This window comes from Manis javanica, chromosome 6 (genome assembly GCF_040802235.1).
Source record: "Manis javanica isolate MJ-LG chromosome 6, MJ_LKY, whole genome shotgun sequence".
Classification (NCBI taxonomy): domain Eukaryota; kingdom Metazoa; phylum Chordata; class Mammalia; order Pholidota; family Manidae; genus Manis; species Manis javanica.
Genome location: NC_133161.1, coordinates 57,951,364 through 57,965,465, shown reverse-complemented (window position 1 = coordinate 57,965,465; position 14,102 = coordinate 57,951,364).

Below are 14,102 nucleotides of genomic sequence, written 5' to 3'. Positions count from 1 at the left end.
GTCAAATAGTTCACTAGGTCACTAGGCCACTAGGCCTCTAGGATACAAGGCTACTAGGTCACCAGGTCACTAGGCCAGTAGGTTACAAGGCTACTAGGTCACTAGGCCAGTAGGCCATTAGGTTAGTAGGACAACAGGTTAGAAGAATGACAGTCCCCTAAGTGACTATGCCACTCGGCTACAGGGCTACAAGTCTACCAGTCTACAAGGTTACTAGGTCACTAGGCCAGTAGGCTAGCAGGCTACTAGGTCACTGGGCCAGTAGGCCAGTGGGATGCTAGGCAACTAGTCTACAGGTCAAATGTTTCACTAGGTCACCAGGCCACTAGGCCACTATGTTACAAGACTACTAGGTCACTAGGCCAGTAGGCCACTGGATTACAAAGCTACTAGGGCACAAGGGCACTGGGCTACTAGGCCACAAGCCTGTTAGCCTCCGAGGCTCTGGGCTACTAGCCTAAGTTAGGCTATTCTAGGACACTAGGACACTAGGCTAGCCTTGGCCAAATGAGGCTGGGCTAGGCTAGTATACTAGGCTACTAGGCTAGGCTAGGTTGTGCTTCCCTAGGCTGCTAAGATACTAGAGCACTAAGCTACTAGGCAAATAGGCTACAAGGGTACTAGACCACTAAGCTGCTAGGTTAATAGGTCAACAGGTTATTAGACTACAAGGTCCCTACGTGACTACGCCTCGGGCTACTGGGCTACTAGGCTAATAGGCTACAAGGCTACTAGATCACTAGGCCACTTTTCTACAGGGCTCGTAGGTCACTAGGCCACTAGGAAGGTGGCCTACTAGGCTACAACGCTACTAGGTCACTAGTCCACTAGGCCACGAGGCTACAAGGGTACCAGGTCACTAGGCCACAAGGACAAAGTGCTACTACTCCACAAGAATATTAGCCTCCAAGTCTGCTAGGATAGTAGACTACGTTCGGTTATTCTAGCTTACTAGGACTCCAGGCTTGCCTAGGCCAAATGAGGCACGCTAGGCTAGTATACTGGGCTTGTAGGCTAGGCTAGGCTGTGCTTGGCTAGGCTACAAGGATACTATGCCTCTAGGCTTCTAGGCAAACCGGCTACAAGCCTGCTAGCTACTAGGCCACTACTACAAGGCTACTAGGTCACTAGGCCAGTAGGCCACTAGGTTAGTAGGACACAGGTTAGAAGAATCACAGGCCCCTAAGTGACTAGGCCACTGGGCTACTGGGCTACAAGGCTACCAGTCTACAAGGTTACTAGGTCACTAGGCCAGGCTAGGGCTACTAGGCACACTAGGCTACAAGGTCTACTAGTTCACTAGGCCAGTAGGCCACTAGGTTAGTAGGTCACTACAGTAGGCCACTAGGTTAGTAGAAAACAGGTTAGAAGAATCACAGGCCCCTAAGTGACTAGGCCACTGGGCTACTGGGCTACAAGGCTACCAGTCTACAAGGTTACTAGGTCACTAGGCTAGTAGGCTAGCAGGCTACTAGGTCACTGGGACAGTAGGCCAGTGGGATAGTAGGCAACTAGTCTACAAGTCAAATAGTTCACTAGGTCACTTGGCCACTAGGCCTCTAGGCTACAAGACTACTAGTTCACCAGGTCACTAGGCCAGTAGGTTACAAGGCTACTAGGTCACTAGGCCAGTAGGCCACTAGGTTAGTAGGACAACAGGTTAGAAAAATCACAGGCCCCTAAGTGACTAGGCCACTGGTCTACTGGGCTACAAGGCTACCAGTCTGCAAGGTTACTAGGTCACTAGGCCACTAGGCCTCTAGGCTACAAGGCTACTAGGTCACCAGGTCACTAGGCCAGTAGGTTACAAGGCTACTAGGTCACTAGGCCAGTAGGCCACTAGGTTAGTAGGACAACAGGTTAGAAGAATCACAGGCCCCTAAGTGACTAGGACACTGGACTACTGGGCTAAAAGGCTACCAGTCTTCAAGGTTACTATGTCACTAGGCCAGTAGGCTAGCAGGCTACTAGGTCACTGGGACAGTGGGCCAGTGGGATGGTAGGCAACTAGTCTACAAGTCAAATAGTTCACTAGGTCACTAGGCCACTAGGCCTCTATGCTACAAGGCTACTGGGTCACCAGGTCACTAGGGCACTAGGTTACAAGGCTACTAGGTCACTAGGCCAGTAGGCCACTAGGTTAGTAGGACAACAGGTTAGAAGAATCACAGTCCCCTAAGTGACTATGCCACTCGGCTACAGGGCTACAAGTCTACCAGTCTACAAGGTTACTAGGTCACTAGGCCAGTAGGCTAGCAGGCTACTAGGTCACTGGGCCAGTAGGCCAGTGGGATGCTAGGCAACTAGTCTACAGGTCAAATGGTTCACTAGGTCACCAGGCCACTCTGTTACAAGACTACTAGGTCACAAGGCCAGTAGGGCACTAGGTTACAAAGCTACTAGGGCACAAGGGTACTGGGCTACTAGGCCACAAGCCTGTTAGCCTCCGAGGCTCTGGGCTACTAGCCTAAGTTAGGCTATTCTAGGACACTAGGACACTAGGCTAGCCTTGGCCAAATGAGGCTGGGCTAGGCTAGTATACTAGGCTACTAGGCTAGGCTAGGTTGTGCTTCCCTAGGCTGCTAAGCTACTACAGCACTAAGCTACTAGGCAAATAGGCTACAAGGCTACTAGACCACTAAGCTGCTAGGTTAATAGGTCAACAGGTTATTAGACTACAAGGTCCCTACGTGACTACGCCTCGGGCTACTGGGCTACTAGGCTAATAGGCTACAAGGCTACTAGATCACTAGGCCACTTTTCCACAGGGCTCGTAGGTCACTAGGCCACTAGTAAGGTGGCCTAATAGGCTACAAGGCTACTAGGTCACTAGTCCACTAGGCCACGAGGCTACAAGGCTACTAGGTCACCAGGCAACAAGGCCACAGGGCTAGTAGTCCACAAGGATATTAGCCTCTAAGGCTTCTAGGATAGTAGTCTACATTCGGCTATTCTATCTTACTAGGTCTCCAGGCTTGCCTAGGCCAAATGAAGCACGCTAGGCTAGTATACTGGGCTTGTAGGCTAGGCTAGGCTGCGCTTGGGTAGGCTACTAGGATACTATGCCACTAGGCTACTAGGCAAACCGGCTACAACGATGCTAGGGCACTAGGCTACAACACTACTAGGTCACTATGACACTAGGCTACAGGGCTAGGAGGTCACTAGGCCAGTAGGCCACTAGCTTAGTAGGACAACAGGTTAGAAGAATCACAGGCCCCTAAGTGACTAGGCCACTGAGCTACTGGGCTACAAGGCTACCAGTCTACAAGGTTACTAGGTCACATGGCCAGTAGGATAGCAGGCTACTAGGTCACTGGGCCAGTAGGCCAGTGGGATGCTAGGCATATAGTCTACAAGTCAAATAGTTCACTAGGTCACTAGGCCACTAGGCCTCTAGGCTACAAGGCTACTAGGTCACGAGGTCACTAGGCCACTAGGTTACTAGGCTACTAGGTCACTAGGCCAGTAGGCCACTAGGTTAGTAGGACAACAGGTTAGAAGAATCACAGGCCCCTAAGTGACTAGGCCACTGGGCTACTGGGCTACAAGGCTACCAGTCTACAAGGTTACTAGGTCACTAGGCCAGTAGGCTAGCAGGCTACTAGGTCACTGGGACAGTAGACCAGTGGGATGCTAGGCAACTAGTCTACAGGTCAAATAGTTCACTAGGTCACAAGGCCACTAGGCCACTATGTTACAAGACTACTAGGTCACTAGGCCAGTACGCCACTATATTACAAAGCTACTAGGGCACAAGGGTACTGGGCTACTAGGCCACAAGCCTGTTAGCCTCCGAGGCTCTGGGCTACTAGCCTAAGTTAGGCTATTCCTAGACACTAGGACACTAGGCTAGCCTTGGCCAAATGAGGCTGGGCTAGGCTAGTATACTAGGCTACTAGGCTAGGCTAGGTTGTGCTTCCCTAGGCTGCTAAGATACTACAGCACTAAGCTACTAGGCAAATAGGCTACAAGGCTACTAGACCACTAAGCTGCTAGGTTAATAGGTCAACAGGTTATTAGACTACAAGGTCCCTACGTGACTACGCCTCGGGCTACTGGGCTACTAGGCTAATAGGCTACAAGGCTACTAGATCACTAGGCCACGTTTCTACAGGGCTCGTAGGTCACTAGGCCACTAGGAAGGTGGCCTACTAGGCTACAACGCTACTAGGTCACTAGTCCACTAGGCCACGAGGGTACAAGGGTACCAGGTCACTAGGCCACAAGGACAAAGTGCTACTACTCCACAAGAATATTAGCCTCCAAGTCTTCTAGGACAGTAGACTACGTTCGGTTATTCTAGCTTACTAGGACTCCAGGCTTGCCTAGGCCAAATGAGGCACGCTAGGCTAGTATACTGGGCTTGTAGGCTAGGCTAGGCTGCGCTTGGCTAGGCTACAAGGATACTATGACACTAGCCTTCTAGGCAAACCGGCTACAAGCCTGCTAGGGCACTAGGCTACAACGCTACTAGGTCACTATGCCACTAGGCTACAGGGCTAGTAGGTCACTAGGCCACTAGGACAGTGGGCTACTAGGCCACTAGGCTACAAGGCTACTGGTTCACTAGGCCAGTAGGCCACTAGGTTAGTAGGACAACAGGTTAGAAGAATCACAGGCCCCTAAGTGACTAGGCCACTGGGCTACTGGGCTACAAGGCTACCAGTCTACAAGGTTACTAGGTCACTAGGCCAGTAGGCTAGCAGGCTACTAGGTCACTGGGACAGTAGGCCAGTGGGATAGTAGGCAACTAGTCTACAAGTCAAATAGTTCACTAGATCACTAGGACACTAGGCCTCTAGGCTACAAGGCTACTGGGTCAACAGGTCACTAGGGCACTAGGTTACAAGGCTACTGGGTCACTAGGCCAGTAGGCCACTAGGTTAGTAGGACAACAGGTTAGAAGAATCACAGGCCCCTAAGTGACTAGGCCACTGGGCTACTGGGCTACAAGGCTACCAGTCTACAAGGTTACTAGGTCACTAGGCCAGTAGGCTAGCAGGCTACTAGGTCACTGGGACAGTAGGCCAGTGGGATAGTAGGCAACTAGTCTACAAGTCAAATAGTTCACTAGGTCACTTGGCCACTAGGCCTCTAGGCTACAAGGCTACTAGGTCACCAGGTCACTAGGCCAGTAGGTTACAAGGCTACTAGGTCACTAGGCCAGTAGGCCACTAGGTTAGTAGGACAACAGGTTAGAAGAATCACAGGCCCCTAAGTGACTAGGCCACTGGGCTACTGGGCTACAAGGATACCAGTCTACAAGGTTACTAGGTCACTAGGCCACTAGTCCTCTAGGCTACAAGGCTACTAGGTCACCAGGTCACTAGGCCAGTAGGTTACAAGGCTACTAGTTCACTAGGCCAGTAGGCCACTAGGTTAGTAGGACAACAGGTTAGAAGAATCACAGGCCCCTAAGTGACTAGGACACTGGACTACTGGGCTAAAAGGCTACCAGTCTTCAAGATTACTAGGGCACTACGCCAGTAGGCTAGCAGGCTACTAGGTCACTGGGACAGTGGGCCAGTGGGATGGTAGGCAACTAGTCTACAAGTCAAATAGTTCACTAGGTCACTAGGCCACTAGGCCTCTAGGCTACAAGGCTACTGGGTCACCAGGTCACTAGGGCACTAGGTTACAAGGCTACTAGGTCACTAGGCCAGTAGGCCACTAGGTTAGTAGGACAACAGGTTAGAAGAATCACAGTCCCCTAAGTGACTATGCCACTCGGCTACAGGGCTACAAGTCTACCAGTCTACAAGGTTACTAGGTCACTAGGCCAGTAGGCTAGCAGGCTACTAGGTCACTGGGCCAGTAGGCCAGTGGGATGCTAGGCAACTAGTCTACAGGTCAAATGGTTCACTAGGTCACCAGGCCACTATGGTACAAGACTACTAGGTCACAAGGCCAGTAGGCCACTAGGTTACAAAGCTACTAGGGCACAAGGGCACTGGGCTACTAGGCCACAAGCCTGTTAGCCTCCGAGGCTCTGGGCTACTAGCCTAAGTTAGGCTATTCTAGGACACTAGGACACTAGGCTAGCCTTGGCCAAATGAGGCTGGGCTAGGCTAGTATACTAGGCTACTAGGCTAGGCTAGGTTGTGCTTCCCTAGGCTGCTAAGATACTACAGCACTAAGCTACTAGGCAAATAGGCTACAAGGCTACTAGACCACTAAGCTGCTAGGTTAATAGGTCAACAGGTTATTAGACTACAAGGTCCCTACGTGACTACGCCTCGGGCTACTGGGCTACTAGGCTAATAGGCTACAAGGCTACTAGATCACTAGGCCACTTTTCCACAGGGCTCGTAGGTCACTAGGCCACTAGTAAGGTGGCCTAATAGGCTACAAGGCTACTAGGTCACTAGTCCACTAGGCCACGAGGCTACAAGGCTACTAGGTCACCAGGCAACAAGGCCACAGGGCTACTAGTCCACAAGGATATTAGCCTCCAAGGCTTCTACGATAGTAGTCTACGTTCGGCTATTCTATCTTACTAGGTCTCCAGGCTTGCCTAGGCCAAATGACGCACGCTAGGCTAGTATACTGGGCTTGTAGGCTAGGCTAGGCTGCGCTTGGGTAGGCTACTAGGATACTATGCCACTAGGCTACTAGGCAAACCGGCTACAACGATGCTAGGGCACTAGGCTACAACACTACTAGGTCACTATGACACTAGGCTACAGGGCTAGGAGGTCACTAGGCCAGTAGGCCACTAGCTTAGTAGGACAACAGGTTAGAAGAATCACAGGCCCCTAAGTGACTAGGCCACTGAGCTACTGGGCTACAAGGCTACCAGTCTACAAGGTTACTAGGTCACATGGCCAGTAGGATAGCAGGCTACTAGGTCACTGGGCCAGTAGGCCAGTGGGATGCTAGGCATATAGTCTACAAGTCAAATAGTTCACTAGGTCACTAGGCCACTATGCCTCTAGGCTACAAGGCTACTAGGTCACGAGGTCACTAGGCCACTAGGTTACTAGGCTACTAGGTCACTACGCCAGTAGGCCACTAGGTTAGTAGGACAACAGGTTAGAAGAATCACAGGCCCCTAAGTGACTAGGCCACTGGGCTACTGGGCTACAAGGATACCAGTCTACAAGGTTACTAGGTCACTAGGCCACTAGGCCTCTAGGCTACAAGGCTACTAGGTCACCAGATCACTAGGCCAGTAGGTTACAAGGCTACTAGGTCACTAGGCGAGTAGGCCACTAGGTTAGTAGGACACAGGTTAGAAGAATCACAGGCCCCTAAGTGACTAGGCCACTGGGCTACTGGGCTAAAAGGCTACCAGTCTTCAAGGTTACTAGGTCACTAGGCCAGTAGGCTAGCAGGCTACTAGGTCACTGGGACAGTGGGACAGTGGGATGGTAGGCAACTAGTCCACAAGTCAAATAGTTCACTAGATCACTAGGACACTAGGCCTCTAGGCTACAAGGCTACTGGCTCAACAGGTCACTAGGGCACTAGGTTACAAGGCTACTAGCTCACTAGGCCAGTAGGCCACTAGGTTAGTAGGACAACAGGTTAGAAGAATCACAGTCCCCTAAGTGACAATGCCACTCGGCTACAGGGCTACAAGTCTACCAGTCTACAAGGTTACTAGGTCACTAGGCCAGTAGGCTAGCAGGCTACTAGGTCACTGGGCCAGTAGGCCAGTGGGATGCTAGGCAACTAGTCTACACGTCAAATGGTTCACTAGGTCACCAGGCCAGTAGGCCACTATGTTACAAGACTACTAGGTCACTAGGCCAGTAGGCCACTAGATTACAAAGCTACTAGGGCACAAGGGCACTGGGCTACTAGGCCACAAGCCTGTTAGCCTCCGAGGCTCTGGGCTACTAGCCTAAGTTAGGCTATTCTAGGACACTAGGACACTAGGGTAGCCTGGGCCAAATGAGGCTGGGCTAGGCTAGTATACTAGGCTACTAGGCTAGGCTAGGTTGTGCTTCCCTAGGCTGTTAAGATACTAGAGCACTAAGCTACTAGGCAAATAGGCTACAAGGCTACTAGACCACTAAGCTGCTAGGTTAATAGGTCAACAGGTTATTAGACTACAAGGTCCCTACGTGACTACGCCTCGGGCTACTGGGCTACTAGGCTAATAGGCTACAAGGCTACTAGATCACTAGGCCACTTTTCTACAGGGCTCGTAGGTCACTAGGCCACTAGGAAGGTGGCCTACTAGGCTACAACGCTACTAGGTCACTAGTCCACTAGGCCACGAGGCTACAAGGGTACCAGGTCACTAGGCCACAAGGCCAAAGTGCTACTACTCCACAAGAATATTAGCCTCCAAGTCTTCTAGGATAGTACACTACGTTCGGTTATTCTAGCTTACTAGGACTCCAGGCTTGCCTAGGCCAAATGAGGCACGCTAGGCTAGTATACTGGGCTTGTAGGCTAGGCTAGGCTGCGCTTGGCTAGGCTACTAGGATACTATGACACTAGGCTTCTAGGCAAACCGGCTACAAGCCTGCTAGGGCACTAGGCTACAACGCTACTAGGTCACTATGCCACTAGGCTACAGGGCTAGTAGGTCACTAGGCCACTAGGCCAGTGGGCTACTAGGCCACTAGGATACAAGGCTACTAGTTCACTAGGCCAGTAGGCCACTAGGTTAGTAGGACAACAGGTTACAAGAATCACAGGCCCCTAAGTGACAAGGCCACTGGGCTACTGGGCTACAAGGCTACCAGTCTACAAGGTTACTAGGTCACTAGGCCAGTAGGCTAGCAGGCTACGAGGTCACTGGGACAGTAGGCCAGTGGGATAGTAGGCAACTAGTCTACAAGTCAAATAGTTCACTAGGTCACTTGGCCACTAGGCCTCTAGGCTACAAGACTACTAGTTCACCAGGTCACTAGGCCAGTAGGTTACAAGGCTACTAGGTCACTAGGCCAGTAGGCCACTAGGTTAGTAGGACAACAGGTTAGAAAAATCACAGGCCCCTAAGTGACTAGGCCACTGGTCTACTGGGCTACAAGGCTACAAGTCTACAAGGTTACTAGGTCACTAGGCCACTAGGCCTCTAGGCTACAAGGCTACTAGGTCACCAGGTCACTAGGCCAGTAGGTTACAAGGCTACTAGGTCACTAGGCCAGTAGGCCACTAGGTTAGTAGGACAACAGGTTAGAAGAATCGCAGGCCCCTAAGTGACTAGTACACTGGACTACTGGGCTAAAAGGCTACCAGTCTTCAAGGTTACTATGTCACTAGGCCAGTAGGCTAGCAGGCTACTAGGTCACTGGGACAGTGGGCCAGTGGGATGGTAGGCAACTAGTCTACAAGTCAAATAGTTCACTAGGTCACTAGGCCACTAGGCCTCTATGCTACATGGCTACTGGGTCACCAGGTCACTAGGGCACTAGGTTACAAGGCTACTAGGTCACTAGGCCAGTAGGCCACTAGGTTAGTAGGACAACAGGCTAGAAGAATCACATGCCCCTAAGTGACTAGGACACTGGGCTACTGGGCTACAAGGCTACCAGTCTACAAGGTTACTAGGTCACATGGCCAGTAGGATAGCAGGCTACTAGGTCACTGGGCCAGTAGGCCAGTGGGATGCTAGGCAACTAGTCTACAAGTCAAATAGTTCACTAGGTCACTAGGCCACTAGGCCTCTAGGCTACAAGGCTACTAGGTCACCAGGTCACTAGGCCACTAGGCCTCTAGGCTACAAGGCTACTAGGTCACCAGGTCACTAGGCCACTAGGTTACTAGGCTACTAGGTCACTAGGCCAGTAGGCCACTAGGTTAGTAGGACAACAGGTTAGAAGAATCACAGTACCCTAAGTGACTAGGCCACTGGGCTACTGGGCTACAAGGATACCAGTCTACAAGGTTACTAGATCACTAGGCCACTAGGCCTCTAGGCTACAAGGCTACTAGGTCACCAGTTCACTAGGCCAGTAGGTTACAAGGCTACTAGGCCTCCGAGGCTCTGGGCTACTAGCCTAAGTTAGGCTATTCTAGGACACTAGGACACTAGGGTGGCCTTGGCCAAATGAGGCTGGGCTAGGCTATTATACTAGGCTACTAGGATAGGCTAGGTTGTGCTTCCCTAGGCTGCTAAGATACTACAGCACTAAGCTACTAGGCAAATAGGCTACAAGGCTACTAGACCACTAAGCTGCTAGGTTAATAGGTCAACAGGTTATTAGACTACAAGTTCCCTACGTGACTACGCCTCGGGCTACTGGGCTACTAGGCTAATAGGCTACAAGGCTACTAAATCACTAGGCCACTTTTCCACAGGGCTCGTAGGTCACTAGGCCACTAGTAAGGTGGCCTAATAGGCTACAAGGCTACTAGGTCACTAGTCCACTAGGCCACGAGGCTACAAGGCTACTAGGTCACCAGGCAACAAGGCCACAGGGCTACAAGTCCACAAGGATATTAGCCTCCAAGGCTTCTAGGATAGTAGTCTACGTCACTAGGCCAGTAGGCCACTAGGTTAGTAGGACACAGGTTAGAAGAATCACAGGCCCCTAAGTGACTAGGCCACTGGACTACTGGGCTAAAAGGCTACAAGTCTTCAAGGTTACTAGGTCACTAGGCCAGTAGGCTAGCAGGCTACTAGGTCACTGGTACAGTGGGCCAGTGGCATGGTAGGCAACTAGTCTACAAGTCAAATAGTTCACTAGATCACTAGGCCACTAGGCCTCTAGGCTACAAGGCTACTGGGTCAACAGGTCACTAGGGCACTAGGTTACAAGGCTACTAGGTCACTAGGCCAGTAGGCCACTAGGTTAGTAGGACAACAGGTTAGAAGAATCACAGGCCCCTAAGTGACTAGGCCACTGGGCTACTGGGCTACAAGGATACCAGTCTACAAGGTTACTAGGTCACTAGGCCACTAGGCCTCTAGGCTACAAGGCTACTAGGTCACCAGGTCACTAGGCCAGTAGGTTACAAGGCTACTAGGTCACTAGGCGAGTAGGCCACTAGGTTAGTAGGACACAGGTTAGAAGAATCACAGGCCCCTAAGTGACTAGGCCACTGGACTACTGGGCTAAAAGGCTACCAGTCTTCAAGGTTACTAGGTCACTAGGCCAGTAGGCTAGCAGGCTACTAGGTCACTGGGACAGTGGGCCAGTGGGATGGTAGGCAACTAGTCCACAAGTCAAATAGTTCACTAGATCACTAGGACACTAGGCCTCTAGGCTACAAGGCTACTGGGTCAACAGGTCACTAGGGCACTAGGTTACAAGGCTACTAGGTCACTAGGCCAGTAGGCCACTAGGTTAGTAGGACAACAGGTTAGAAGAATCACAGTCCCCTAAGTGACAATGCCACTCGGCTACAGGGCTACAAGTCTACCAGTCTACAAGGTTACTAGGTCACTAGGCCAGTAGGCTAGCAGGCTACTAGGTCACTGGGCCAGTAGGCCAGTGGGATGCTAGGCAACTAGTCTACACGTCAAATGGTTCACTAGGTCACCAGGCCACTAGGCCACTATGTTACAAGACTACTAGGTCACTAGGCCAGTAGGCCACTAGATTACAAAGCTACTAGGGCACAAGGGCACTGGGCTACTAGGCCACAAGCCTGTTAGCCTCCGAGGCTCTGGGCTACTAGCCTAAGTTAGGCTATTCTAGGACACTAGGACACTAGGCTAGCCTGGGCCAAATGAGGCTGGGCTAGGCTAGTATACTAGGCTACTAGGCTAGGCTAGGTTGTGCTTCCCTAGGCTGTTAAGATACTAGAGCACTAAGCTACTAGGCAAATAGGCTACAAGGCTACTAGACCACTAAGGTGCTAGGTTAATAGGTCAACAGGTTATTAGACTACAAGGTCCCTACGTGACTACGCCTCGGGCTACTGGGCTAATAGGCTAATAGGCTACAAGGCTACTAGATCACTAGGCCACTTTTCTACAGGGCTCGTAGGTCACTAGGCCACTAGGAAGGTGGCCTACTAGGCTACAACGCTACTAGGTCACTAGTCCACTAGGCCACGAGGCTACAAGGGTACCAGGTCACTAGGCCACAAGGCCAAAGTGCTACTACTCCACAAGAATATTAGCCTCCAAGTCTTCTAGGATAGTACACTACGTTCGGTTATTCTAGCTTACTAGGACTCCAGGCTTGCCTAGGCCAAATGAGGCACGCTAGGCTAGTATACTGGGCTTGTAGGCTAGGCTAGGCTGCGCTTGGCTAGGCTACTAGGATACTATGACACTAGGCTTCTAGGCAAACCGGCTACAAGCCTGCTAGGGCACTAGGCTACAACGCTACTAGGTCACTATGCCACTAGGCTACAGGGCTAGTAGGTCACTAGGCCACTAGGCTACAAGGCTACTAGTTCACTAGGCCAGTAGGCCACTAGGTTAGTAGGACAACAGGTTACAAGAATCACAGGCCCCTAAGTGACAAGGCCACTGGGCTACTGGGCTACAAGGCTACCAGTCTACAAGGTTACTAGGTCACTAGGCCAGTAGGCTAGCAGGCTACTAGGTCACTGGGACAGTAGGCCAGTGGGATAGTAGGCAACTAGTCTACAAGTCAAATAGTTCACTAGGTCACTTGGCCACTAGGCCTCTAGGCTACAAGACTACTAGTTCACCAGGTCACTAGGCCAGTAGGTTACAAGGCTACTAGGTCACTAGGCCAGTAGGCCACTAGGTTAGTAGGACAACAGGTTAGAAAAATCACAGGCCCCTAAGTGACTAGGCCACTGGTCTACTCACAAGGCTACCAGTCTACAAGGTTACTGTCACTAGGCCACTACTAGGCTACAAGGCTACTAGGTCACCAGGTCACTAGGCCAGTAGGTTACAAGGCTACTAGGTCACTAGGCCAGTAGGCCACTAGGTTAGTAGGACAAAGGTTAGAAGAATCGCACTAAGTGACTAGTACACTCTACTGGGCTAAAAGGCTACCACTCAAGGGTCACTAGGCCAGTAGGCTAGCAGGCTAAGGTCACTGGGACAGTGGGCCAGTGGGATGGTAGGCAACTAGTCTACAAGTCAAATAGTTCACTAGGTCACTAGGCACTAGGCCTCTAGGCTACAAGGCTACTGGGTAGGTCACTCACTAGGTTACAAGGCCAGTAGTAGGCCAATAGGTTAGTAGGACAACAGGTTAGAAGAATCACATGCCCCTAAGTGACTAGGCCACTGGGCTACTGGGCTACAAGGCTACCAGTCTACAAGGTTACTAGGTCACATGGCCAGTAGGATAGCAGGCTACTAGGTCACTGGGCCAGTAGGCCAGTGGGATGCTAGGCAACTAGTCTACAAGTCAAATAGTTCACTAGGTCACTAGGCCTCTAGGCCTCTAGGCTACAAGGCTACTAGGTCACCAGGTCACTAGGCCACTAGGTTACTAGGCTACTAGGTCACTAGGCCAGTAGGCCACTAGGTTAGTAGGACAACAGGTTAGAAGAATCACAGGACCCTAAGTGACTAGGCCACTGGGCTACTGGGCTACAAGGATACCAGTCTACAAGGTTACTAGATCACTAGGCCACTAGGCCTCTAGGCTACAAGGCTACTAGGTCACCAGTTCACTAGGCCAGTAGGTTACAAGGCTACTAGGTCACTAGGCCAGTAGGCCACTAGGTTAGTAGGACACAGGTTAGAAGAATCACAGGCCCCTAAGTGACTAGGCCACTGGACTACTGGGCTAAAAGGCTACCAGACTTCAAGGTTACTAGGTCACTAGGCCAGTAGGCTAGCAGGCTACTAGGTCACTGGGACAGTGGGCCAGTGGCATGGTAGGCAACTAGTCTACAAGTCAAATAGTTCACTAGATCACTAGGCCACTAGGCCTCTAGGCTACAAGGCTACTGGGTCAACAGGTCACTAGGGCACTAGGTTACAAGTCTACTAGGTCACTAGGCCAGTAGGCCACTAGGTTAGTACGACAACAGGTTAGAAGAATCACAGTCCCCTAAGTGACTATGCCACTCGGCTACAGGGCTACAAGTCTACCAGTCTACAAGGTTACTAGGTCACTAGGCCAGCAGGCTAGCAGGCTACTAGGTCACTGGGCCAGTAGGCCAGTGTGATGCTAGGCAACTAGTCTACAGGTCAAATGTTTCACTAGGTCACCAGGCCACTAGGCCACTATGTTACAAGACTACTAGGTCACTAG